The sequence below is a fragment of the Lepidochelys olivacea genome (assembly GCF_965140295.1).
Source record: "Lepidochelys olivacea isolate rLepOli2 genome assembly, chromosome: 4".
NCBI lineage: Eukaryota > Metazoa > Chordata > Testudines > Cheloniidae > Lepidochelys > Lepidochelys olivacea.
In genome coordinates, this window is record NC_140414.1 from 84,909,289 (window position 1) to 84,921,827 (window position 12,539).

Below are 12,539 nucleotides of genomic sequence, written 5' to 3' on the forward strand. Positions count from 1 at the left end.
AAAATGGAGTTATTTATCACCATTATCACCCTCCCCATGGAAAAATCAATCAACCAGCCCCCTTGCCCCCAATAAAAACCCGCTCTCCTGGCGCTGGTCGGAGAGAATATATCATGAGGCTGTAAGTTCATTAGTGTTTGCAATCAGTAGCGTGCAGACACCCTCATCAGGGCAGAAAGCTGCAAAGAGCCATTCATCAGCGTGAAGTGTTAGTCATGGATGACCCCTAAATCATTGCACTAGTAGTAGATGTACTGATTGGTCACAGCATGGGAGCCTCGGTATTTTACATTAACCCAGGCAGGCGGCAGCGGCGGGGAAGAAGGCAAAGGTGGTTCAGCCCAGCAAATCCCAGCTGGCAGGAAAACGCAGCCAAGGGGACATCTTTGCGGAAAGGGGAGCAGAGGGAAGCCACCGTCCACTCGGCAGGCGCTGGAGCGGAGGCGCTGGGGATTATAAATGCTCAGGCGGGTCCCCGTCGCCCTGCGCTGGGGCGCGGATCTCGCCCCCCTCCCCCTGCTCTGCGCTGGGGCGGCGCATGGTAGGCTCCTCTCGCGTGTGCGGCTGACTGGCAGGGGCTGGGGCTGGGGCTGCGGCTGAGCCAAGTCTCCCGTCCGGCTTCCCGGTGTTCGTGCACAATTACGTCCTCCCGGCGGCGGTGGCTGCTGGTCCCGGGCACGTTATTGTAGCGTCCCCCCCTTCTCCGGAGCCGCTCCCGAGAGCGGAAAGCAACGCGTCCCCGCGCGCCCTGTCAGCCAGGGGAGGACCGAGCCAGAGGGGCCTGGGGGAGGCGGGGGAGAGGGAGAAAGTGAACTCCTGGGCGCGGTGCGTTTCTCCCCCCGCCCCACGCCCCGGGCAGGGTGCAGCAGCGGGCAGGGGAAGGAACTTGTAACTCTTTTCCTTTCTTTTCTGCTTTCCCCTCCCCCCGCTTTTGGCCAAGCGCTGGGTGCGTGGTGCTTTCCCCGGCGCCGCTGCTGGGATACTGAGAGCAGGAGGAGGAGAGCCGGAGCGAGCTTGGCAGCCCTGGGTAAGTGGAGCGCTGCTCTCTGTGCTGGTCCGAGTGGCCGGTGGCTGTGGGGGAGCGAGCGGGGTGGCGCTGCCGCTGCGAGCGGCGCAGGGTGCCAGGAGCCCGGGGAGTCGGAGAGACTTGCTTAAATCGGGACTCGTGTCCTTCCCCTCCCGGGGGCTGCAAGCGGAGTGAGCCGGTCTGCTGGGAGTGTGTGGCAGGCTCTCCCCCCTCCCCCCAACACTATTTCCTCTCTCCTGCCCCCGTCTCCAGCATCCCCTCCTCTGAGGGGAACTTGGGCTGCTGGCAGCTGCTGTTTGGTTCCCCGCTAAATACCCCACCGTGAGGAGGGGACGGACACGGGGACCACGAGAGGAGAAAAACGCGCCGAGCAAATGAGCGGAGTTTTTGTAGAACGAGCTCATCCGAGTTCTGTGCTTCTCCCTGCTGGCGATGCTCTCCGCTTGCGTGGTGCTGCTGTTCCCAAACGTGGGTCTCGCAGTCCTTGCTGAAACGATGCAGTGAGTAAGCGTACACACGCTACTTATCCCAAACATACACTTTGTACGCTAGCAAAGGTGCGGGCTTGCACGTTATTGCATTCTAGTGTAGATCTAGTGCAGAGAGATCTGCTACCACAGCAGTTTCATTTATTTTCTCACGTCACTTCATTACACTTGGAAGATAAATGAAAGTGCCCAGACTTTTATTTTGTAAGACTAATGGAAGTTGAAGAAGTGTAAAAGGTTGCCCTGGCTTGACTTGTGGTAGATTTTAACATGGTTCATGTTATCTGTGATCTGTATGCTTAAGATTGTCAGAAGATAAGAAATATAGTGCTATGAATAAAGACAATGTATTTGTCAAACGATTGTAGGCAGTGGCAGACCCCATTGGGTGGTCTGTACACTCTGGAAATAGAAATATGTTCAGGTTTTCCCTGTTCTTTCTGTTCTTTTAAAGAAGAAAGAAAAGAGAATGGGCAGGGATATTCTTTTTACTTGTGTTCAGTAAATTGCAAAGAAAATGTAAAATAAGCAGCGTTAATATGTAGTGACTGAAACATATTCCAAGTTGCTGGCGTTTTGTTTGTTCTAATGATATTATTTAAACTTCCTGTATTTTTGTTTTCTTTCTTAGAATAATACTGTGCTTGATATGGTCAATCCTGTCAGTGCCTGTGGTTTGTGTGCTAAAAAGTTTTATATTGTAAACTTCACTTTATAACCAAGTAATTTACCATATTAAAATACACAAAAAATAGCCTGTATGTCGACCCACAATCTTAAGTTCTAATATCGGTCATTACTCTGTGGTCTTCTGCAGTTCAAGGTTCTTTCAAATTTGTTTATATTTAGATTCAAAACTGTTTTTAGTGTGAGAATAGTGAAATAGCCTGCATCTGTACTCACTAAATGTGATAAACCTGTTTGACATTAGAAATTTTTTAACTTTACAAATTCTTTCTTTGTATGATATCCAGTATATTGCTTATTTTGCTTCTAGATGCAGATGTTTTGCCTTAACTATATTTAACAGTTTAAAAAAATTCTATGCATAGGTAAATTCCAATATTGAGTTTCAAAGCACAAATTTAAATGTAAACATGATACCTCTATAAGATAACTAATGAACTTAAAATGGCAAATTAAATTACGTGCATGTTCCTTGAAGAAAAATACAATAAACACAACTATAATTCCCCCTAAAAACAAAAAAACCCCACACAAACAAAACTGAACAAAAAACTGATATTCAGGATTACAAATAAATGCACATAAAGACGATTGTGGAAGAATTTCTATACATATGTTCTATACCAAAATGTAATTGTATGTAAATACAAAACAGGAAAAAATATACGCTCTTAGACCTTAGAATGGACTGTTGATTATATAAAATAAAAATGTTAAAGTTGTCTAGAACATTATTTTTCAAATTGTGTTATATTACACTGCTGTATGGGTTCCTTTTTTTTTTGGTCACTATGGACTTGTTACATTACTTATTTAGTCTCATAAACTAGAAGACAGGCTACTGTGTGTGTGTGTGTGTGTATATGTATGTATGTGTAATATGTAGAAAGTGAGCTAATTTTACATGTGTAAAAACTGAAAGATAGAGGATGGTCAAATAGTTTTTCCATCAAAAATAAATCCTTTTTGTTTAAAATTTAGTGGGAAGGGGAAAACTCCAGATCAACATTCATAATCCAGTTAGTAAGTTAAAACTGGTACTTCAGTTAAACCCCTTTTGATTGAGGAGTAATTATCCTATACACAAACAGCCAAGCCGGTAGGGTATACCAAAAGAAAATGGATTTAAAGATACAAATCAATGTGCAAATAAACAATTTTTATTGGAGATAAACCATACAAATACTAGAAAATGAAATTTTGGCAAAGTTGAAGTTCATTACATTGTCGTCTTCTCCTAGAAACATAACAGTTAACAAACTATAGTTCCAGTTCTGTAAGGTGCTGAGCACTGTCAACTGCATTGAAATCAATGAGCCTTATCCAAAACCCATGAAAGAGAAGGAAAATACTCCCATTGACTTCCATGGACTTTGCATTAGGCCCAGTAGGAACTGTGAGCGCTCAGCACCTTGTGAGATTAGACCATGTATACAAAACTGCATTGTGCTATGTAGATCTGAAAGAAAATGCAAATAACTTATAGTAAAACTTTGGGACAGAAGTATCTTGTATTCTAACATGAGATTGAATTTACTGAAGTTAATGCTGACATATAAAATTCTAACTTTTAGAAAATACATATCCCTATTTAAACATACTGTAGCAATGAAAAAAATCTGAAGGAAAATCTCTTCCAAATACTTTTCTCTTGAGTTATTTTGTTATGCACAGATATATTGTATTTTGCTTGATCAGTTTGACAAAGACCATGTTTGAACTACTGTGTGCATGAAATAGACATGTTAAATCTGAGCACAGAAAATATATGGTATTCCTAATTCTATTTTAGAAGCTTATTTTACTTTGTTACTTTACTACCTGTTTTCTTGTATGTGAACTCTTCTAACCACTTTGCTGTTTTAACAGATATGGATTGCGAATTTGCCACTTTAGCCCACTGCAATTAGTCTTTCTGCTAGTTTATTCAATTGAACTCTGTTTATCAAATAGGATTCTACTGTATTATCATGAAGACTTTGGTTGGGTGCAAGAAATTTCTCCCTTCCCCAAATAACTCCTTGAACTTAGGAGTTCTTTTATGGCACTTTCAGTATGAGTGACAAGTTGCACAAATATAGGATCAATGAACTGTATCATATTAAAATGTAGTGTTAATGTATGAAGGTTTCCAATTTTCAGTAACCTTTTATTTAAAAGCCCATAGTTAAGATGGGTTCTACATTGTCAGTTTACACAGTTTTTGAAAAATAAATCTTTAAAGTTTTGGAAGTTACAACGGCTTTACAGTAGAAATGTGCACTTTAAAAAGCTTTCCCTTTTTTAGTTCTAAAACTGATTAATCGCTATGTCTTATAAACCCTGATTTATTTAATACTTTTTTTTTTCATACCAAGCATTACCATTATGAAGCTCTCCTTATAATTGAGATTAATGTTTCTGAGCAAAGAAGTGATTTGGAGGGCTGTATTCATTTTGAGTGCTGTTCTAATCAATTTTAGATACAGCGTTTCACAATGTATCAGTCTGCATCCAAACCGGCCTTATTATGTAGAATTAACTTGTTGGTGATTGATAGCAGGACTGCTCCAGCTTGAGAAGTCATTTGTTTCAAAACAAGTGTTATGGCTTCTAAGAGTTTCAGACTATTGGGTCACACTACTCAGATGCCCTTTCTGTGGCCTGATGGAAGCTTTATAGAAGAGTTAGAGAAAATGAGGCTGTTTTACGAACAATTAATTCATGCATCTTTGAATGTTGTTTTTAAACTGCTGCCTAGGTACAAAGTCATGTATTTCCTTTAAATCTGGAATGATAAGAAATTATTTGTAAATAATACTTTACCATGATACTGCGTGTCTTGAATATTATTTTGAAGAATAACTTGTTCTTCTAGAAAGGTATAAATATTTTAACTTCCCAAATCATAAATAATGGGAATGGTCTTTGTGTACAATATGTAAACCTACTGCTGTGTGATATAACTTTACTGTTTGAGGTGTTCGATATAACCCAGGTAATGAAAGGTAGTGCATGGGGAAGTAATTCTTTATCATTTTCCAAAAAGAGTAAGGATAGTAGATGTTCTCGTGCCTGCTGTGATATCTGCATATTTTGTTCTCTGTCTGTCTTCTACCTCGTCTTCATGAACATTTTGTTATAGACCAAAAGTACATGTTTGCGTTTTACTGCTGAGTGTGACACACAAATATATGTAGTTCAATAGAACTCAAATCAGGATGACAAGATTAAAACAAAGAAATAGAGGGTCCTTAAAAAACAACAAACAAAAACCCCAATGAGTTGTGCCAGGTCTTTAGTTTGGTGTTGCTTTCATTTATGTATGGTCTGTCCAGTGGTTTTAATCTCTGTCACGCTATTGACACTAAATACATGGCTGATAGATTTTCACTTTAGATAGTTTAGATAATTCTGGGTGTGTTACAATTAAACTATTGAATATAAATGTTTTCAGAGTTAGTTTTGCCTAATCACAAGAACACAAGATACAGAAATTATGAAATGTTTGCCCAATTACATAGTTAAATATTAAACACAACTACAGAAAGGCTGGTGGTGTTTGTGGAAGAACCATACATTCTTTTACATGTTATCTTACTGTACGTGTTCATCTTAACCTGTAGCTGAAATAGCCGTAACAGAAGTCCAGAACTCTTACAAAGGGAATAATCTTTTTCAACAAGTTCCAGAGTACAGAATAATAACACTTGCAATAATAACCTTTAGAGTCTCTTTCCAGACTGATGTCTGTCTGCATTGCATGCATGCATGCATGCATACATACATACATGCATACATTTTTTTTTCCAGTGCAAGTTTGGAATAAAATATTCACATAAAAATAATATAAAATAACACCTTTAACTGATACAAGATAGAAAATTCATAGTGAAGATTGAAATTCTGGCTTTTAACTTCCTTTGTTGTGTCAAGATATGTCATGTCTAGGAACAGGGTGTAAATCTATGTATATTATAACACTGAAACTCAACAGACAAGTTAAAGATCAGCTGGCAATCTTACTTTGAATTTTGGCTTTCATTAATATAAACTTCATTGTTTAGTGTGTGTGTGTGTCTGAAAGTTAATGGTCATGAATCCAGACAAAACAAACCATTAAATTGTATCCAGGACACTGAATTGGGCTCAACATTTTCCAGTGCTAAATTAATATCTCTTGCAAACCCATTGAAATCAATGGACTAGGTGGGGTCTAAATCTGGCTGGCTATATCTATTGTGAAAATTTTTTATTGTAAATTACTTGTGTATGATAGATTGTAATGGCTACTTCAATGCAGTTAGTCTCCATTCTAATCTGGCATTCATGCATGCACATCAAATCTGTTTTTAAAAAAAACTATTTTCAATTTCAGAAAAGAAACAATCTGTTTAGGACATTTTTTGATCAACCTTTAAAAAATTTTTTTTGCAGTAATTAAAAAGAAATCAAAAGATAGTGTGTGCTGAAACATTGTAAAGTGAGAAATCTTTTTTCATTTATCAGTCTGCTGTAACTAGTATATTTCTTGAATTTGTTTTTGCTTTAAAGATTATTGCAATTACTACATTATTTTGCAGAAAACTATCTGCCAGCTTTATTTTTATACTGTTTAAAATATTCCTCTAATCTAAAGAAAGAGAATACTTTCTTCTAATGACATACATGCTGTTCTAAATCAGTATAACCAACTCTCCATAGAGAAGGAACAGATAGTCAGATCTTCAGTGCATGATTCATATGAAGGTGGTATTGTTCGTGGGGTTTTTTTTGTTTTTTTTTAAATTGGGCTGGGTGTAAATGTGCATAATTGCTGCATTTTCAAGTTTTTCTGTGTGACTTTATACAAAGTATCCCCTTTTGGCAAATCAGATTTCATTGGCACAAATTTAGTATTTAATCTCTATACCTACTTTTTACATCTCGTTTATTTCCAATGGAATGTTTTCAACTTTTTAGTACTTCTGTTACTTTAAAAGAATTAACTGATTATTATTATTAATTATTTTTAGGGGTTTATTCCACTTTGAGGCAGCCATGTGTCTCTCTTTAACGTTCATATCTTATGTGCCCATTGAGTGGAAAGTAGACTATTTTGTCTAAAATGTCTAGTTAGAATTTTTAATTGAAGTTTTATTCTTACTAAATTTTTACATCCAAGTTACAGAAATCTAATGTAGCATCTTGTATTAATATTTTGCATTACAGCTTTAAGTATGGAGGTGAAATAATTGTCCCTATAGGAAATCAATAACCTATGGAAATAACAATCCTAAAAATGAATACTGACAGTAGTATAAACCATCAGTTGTCTATTGATACTGTAAAATGTGGTAGCGAAGTCAGTTTGCGGTTTGTGCTGCATTACTTTCTGTCAGCATGAAGCATTTTTATTTTTATTTTTAAATAACAGTAAAATCACAGTAGACTGGGGTCCAATGTGTTTGTTCTATTTCTTTATTTGAGATTTTACAATTTCTGATGGTTTAAAAAAACTACTCCCAGTGCTGTAATTGGTGAAGCATAGATTTAAAATATGGATTTTCTTCTCTTGAGAGAGAGAACACAATAGACAACCACATTTCAGAGTCTTTAAAAGAAATTGAACAGTGTAAACAGCACATTATTCACTATAAACCAACTCACTGAAGGATAAAAAGTTTCCTAAAATATAGAGTTCTGAGATGAGTTTTGCATTTGACTTAATTTCTTTCGGGTCAAAGGGTAGATGAATGTTTTTAAAGTACAGTCATCTAAGAAATCATTGGTGCTAATAAATGGTCATTCAGATTAGCAAACAGTATATAGTACTTTGGCTGTCATACAGGTATAGGCCCTTCCACTGCTGTTGAACTCAACAGAGCATTTGCCATTGACTATTTTATTAAGTTATATTATATCAGAGAGATGTGTGGTGCTTCATAAATAAAATGTATAGGACCTTGGCCAAAAAATTATAATCTAAATAACGGGGGGTCATTAATACTAATTACTAGGAGCATCAGCATTTCCTTAATACCAAAAAACATCATAAGTAATTTATTTCACTTATCTACAGAATAGAATGTAATAAAAATCTCTCATCAGAACATGAAGTAAATATTAGTACCTATAGGTAACCATTGGTAGATTAATAAACAGTTTATTCTCTGAAAAATAAACATTTTCCTAGCAAACTGATAGTTATTAAAACATGTATAATACGACCAGTAAATTTGATCACAAATTACTGTCTATAAACTAAGAGGAAAAGTGCCAACAGGATTACTCTTTTTATGGCTAATTCTTTAATAACAACTGAAGCTAGGAGTGCGCTGGATGCTCCTCTGTTGTAATCCAGCGTACCTCCATTGACTTTGGTGGATGTGTGGTGATTTACACTAGTTGTGGAACAGGGCTAGGGTCTCTCAGAATGAGACATTTGCCGTTAATAAATTTTAACTTTACTATGTTAGCCCTTTCTTTCCTCTTCAGCAAAATATAAATAATTCTTTCCATTCATAAAATGTATTATTTATTTGAGTGAATGCTGATGGTCTGAGCCTTATTGCTTTCCAGTGGTATCCTTAATTTTGCATTAAAAAACCTGACAAAGCAGAAAATAATCAATTTTTCTTGTAAGTCTGTCCTCATTCATACCATTGAAATTATAAAGCTTTCAGTGTCTTCCTTATCCCCTCTCAGGAGATGTTTCTGATTTGCATGCCAGTGGTCTAGTCTGAATCATGCAGTTGTAGCTAGGAAAAGGTTTGATTATGGTTCAGCCAGTCATCTTCTTTGTTCTGTGATGACATAGTGACTGAGCAGTCATATGATTCTGTAATACTGGGGGGGGCTGGGGGTGGAGAGGAAAAATCATTGGAGTTCTATTATTCAGTCAGCAGTCAAGGACGTTGTAGGTATTTTACTGCTATCCCATATGACCAGTAAATTGATAAGACCTTTTGCAAAAGTAGAACTTCAGGTCCGCTACTTCTGCACATATGATTGTCCACAGTTTTTTCAGGAATACTGAAAGGTTATAGCTTGAATTTGACAAGTCATACTGGTAGACATTCAGGTGAGACTTCAGCTTTGATTTCCTTTAATCCATAATTAGTTAGCAAATCAAGACTTTGGCCAGTGGAACCCTTGAGCAATATAGGCTTCATGTGTTTTTATTTTGAGCATGATTTAACATGTTGTACTGATCACTTAATTGGGGGCAAAAGATTATATGGAATTTATCTTTTACAGCTTTTCCCCTTTTATTTTGTTACAGTTTAATAGCAGCAAACCCATAACATTTATAGTTGTATAATGTTCAAATGAAATAATTTGTTTTTTTACATAAACAGTTGACGGAGGAATGATCTTTAAATGAATAGTGGTCACACAATGTTGTTTTGCTAAGTATGCACCTCGGTACAGAACTGCAGAAAAACTTGATTTCCCCCTCCTCCCCCATCCGTATCTCAGGTAAATTGTATAATGCTGTGATTTCAATAAGTATTTGAGAGCTTAATGATGTGAGGTGCTGCATACCTCTTACAAGATGTTTAGTATCCTAAGGTCTCGGTGAAGTCAGTGGGAGTTAAGGATGCTCAGCTCCTCACAGGATTGGGCTGTGAGGGAAGAACAATCTTGAATGGAGATGTTCATGCTTATGCTGCCGTTCTATGGATCTTTCACCTATTTAATTATAGTCTGCCAGTAATGTTTAGTGATCTATCTATGTAGAGAATGAACTGGAAATGCATTTGTGTTAATAGAGTTTGTTTGTTTGAAGCTTGAAAGCAATAAATTGCATAAAAAAGAGTGGGCTAATTAATGCAACCATCAAAATACATTACAGAGAAAAATGTCTTTAAAGCACAAGAAAATTTGAATACAAACACTTAGCACAGAATAGATTGTTTCTGAAGTGTTTAAATGGCTCTCAGAAGTGCATATCCATCTTTATTATTCTTTTAATAAAGCTAAGTTCAAAATGATGCTTTGTTTCATGAAGTAGCCAAATAGTTACTTATGGCACGATATGTAATATTAGAACTTTTAACAATATATTTAAATATGGTACAGTCATTAAATTCAACGGACTGAATAAATGGACCTCATGAATAAGAGCTAAATTATAATATAAAACACACCATAGCCAAATTAATTAGGATGTTTAATCAAGAGAATTCCAGCTAGGCTGCATACAGTATGGATATGTATTTAATTTTTGAAATTTAATATTAGCTGTGTAGGTCAACCCTCGCTTTAGTGCAGTAGTGGCAGAAGCTTAATATCTTCCAGGTGTTTTTATATAAATATCTATTTTTTGAAGCAAGATATTTTAACTCTGTTATGAAGAGGTTTGATGTGGTGTGACAAACGAGGGACTTGAAAACGATGGCAAAGTGATTTTTCTATGGATGCCATCAGCTAATTCTCTAAACATCAGAGGATAGAAGTGTTTTTATCTATTTGTAATGTAGTAAAAAAATAAGCACTTTAACAGATCTTTTTCAGCATACTTCATATTTATTTGGAGCAAACTCTTTTATGTCAGTTATACAAATGATCTGTATTTAAGTATCAAATTTTATTAGGCTATGAATGGTAAAGTATCATTACTACCTGAGTTCTGAAAAGGCTACTTCTCCCTTTGAAAACCCTAACTCTAAAGAAACTGTTAAAATGTTCATAGGAATGGATTTTCTGCAGTTGTTTTTTTTTCTTTCTTTTTTTAAGTTAATAGTAACACGAGCAGTTATCATGAATTGTAGGACAATCCAGTTGCCACCCACTGATTTAACAGATGCAAAACTTGATTGGATCGGCAAGCTGCTGAACAGCTTTAGGATAAACAGGGAGTGTACACATGCATAGGACCCTCTTCCCCTTGAATGTCCCATTGCCAAGGGCCCGCCAGAGGTGGGAGCTGATTGACTCTTTCCTCTCACATTCATTTGTTTAAACCCTTGGGCAGGGATTTTTAAGACCTCTTTCCTCATTTTTAGATGAACCTTACACTCCCTCCCTGTAGTTATATGGTATAGGAACTGTATTTTCAGGTTGCTGTAGGTCTGACTAATTGCCTGTTGAGGTCAGAAAGGAATTTTTCCCATTGGCACCAAATTGGCTGGGACCTAGGTGCTTTATTTTTATTTTTTATTTAAAATCTTCGTAATAGCAACATGGAGACACAGCTAAGTTAAATAGGTATAGGATTTAGGGTTTATATTAGGAGTTGTGTGAATGTTTGTTTGTTTCATCACAACTTGCGGCTGAAGTTCAGGGCAAATAAAAGCCAAAGGGCTGGCAACAAGAAAGTAAGAGATGTGGGATTTTGCTAGTGGATTCCGGGGGGAGGGAGACATGAAGTCCTTAAAAGGTACTAAAAATGGGCCATGATCTGCAATCTGCCCCCTTTTTGGTGGTTGAAGGTGGCAGGATTCAGCAGAGTAAGCTGAATCCTTGGGGTAGGCAGTGGAAAATCTACCCTGGGTTATGGCCTGTATGATAGATGCTCTATAAACCCTGCAGTGACCCACCTAAACAACAGGTATGGGGAGATGGATAAATGGTGCCCCTATCCATTGATAAATGCAAATGATGTTGTGACTAGCCACTTAAAATCCATCCCCGTGTTTGTCCTCTTTGCTTGCATGTCCTGATCAATGCCATTCTATACTGATTCTGAGCTCAATCGCTGAATTAGGCTGTGCATTTATTTTATGTGTTTACATCTATACATTTAGTCCTGGTTTGAGAAATAATTACAAAGAATTTTGGTCTGAGGAAACCTGTAATTCATTCTAAATTAGGGATTTGTGAGGGAGACTGTAAATTTAGGGAGATGTGCAGTTTTTATGCACTTGTTGGTCCTGATCCTGCAAATTGCTGCATGAGTAATCTGTACACACACAAATAGTGCCATTGACTTCAATAGGATCTCTCTAGTGGGTAGTGATTATTCATATATATAAGGGATTGTAGGATCAGGCTCATTACTTTTAAAGAACTATTCTTTAGGAGCTAGGAGAGTTTAAGGATAAGATGTGAATGTCTGGTGAGGGATTCTACCCGAACTGTGATACTGGGATATGCAGCACTGTAGTCTTATCAAATATTACTAGACTGGCAGTCACTTGATTTAATTACTTAGAAAGTTAATGGGTGATTTTTTTAAAAATTTATCATAAGTTGTTCAGCAGTTTAAATATACTTTACAGATATTTGTTGCTCTTTCTCAAATTCAAACCTTAAATATTAAATGTATTCAATAGTCAAATATTTTTTCACAAGTTCAAAATGTATGCCAAATTAGCTGTTTTTCACTAGACCTCAGAAATGCTTATTTCTTCAACTGGTTAGAGCTGTAAATG

The 12,539-nt window shown here is 37.1% G+C and overlaps 1 protein-coding gene across 2 annotated transcripts in view; it reads left to right on the forward strand.

Moving 5' to 3' along the window:
* Nucleotides 1-372: 372 nt before the first annotated feature.
* TENM3 (teneurin transmembrane protein 3) overlaps nt 373-12,539 on the forward strand; it is a 615,209-nt gene continuing 603,042 nt past the window's right edge. The window contains exons 1-2 of one of the 2 annotated variants that reach the window (XM_084626411.1): nt 373-541; nt 941-1,027. The gene's annotated coding sequence lies outside the window, so the exon portion shown is untranslated. The remainder of the gene's footprint in view (nt 542-940; nt 1,028-12,539) is intronic. The other variant, XM_084626412.1, reaches the window with a different exon arrangement.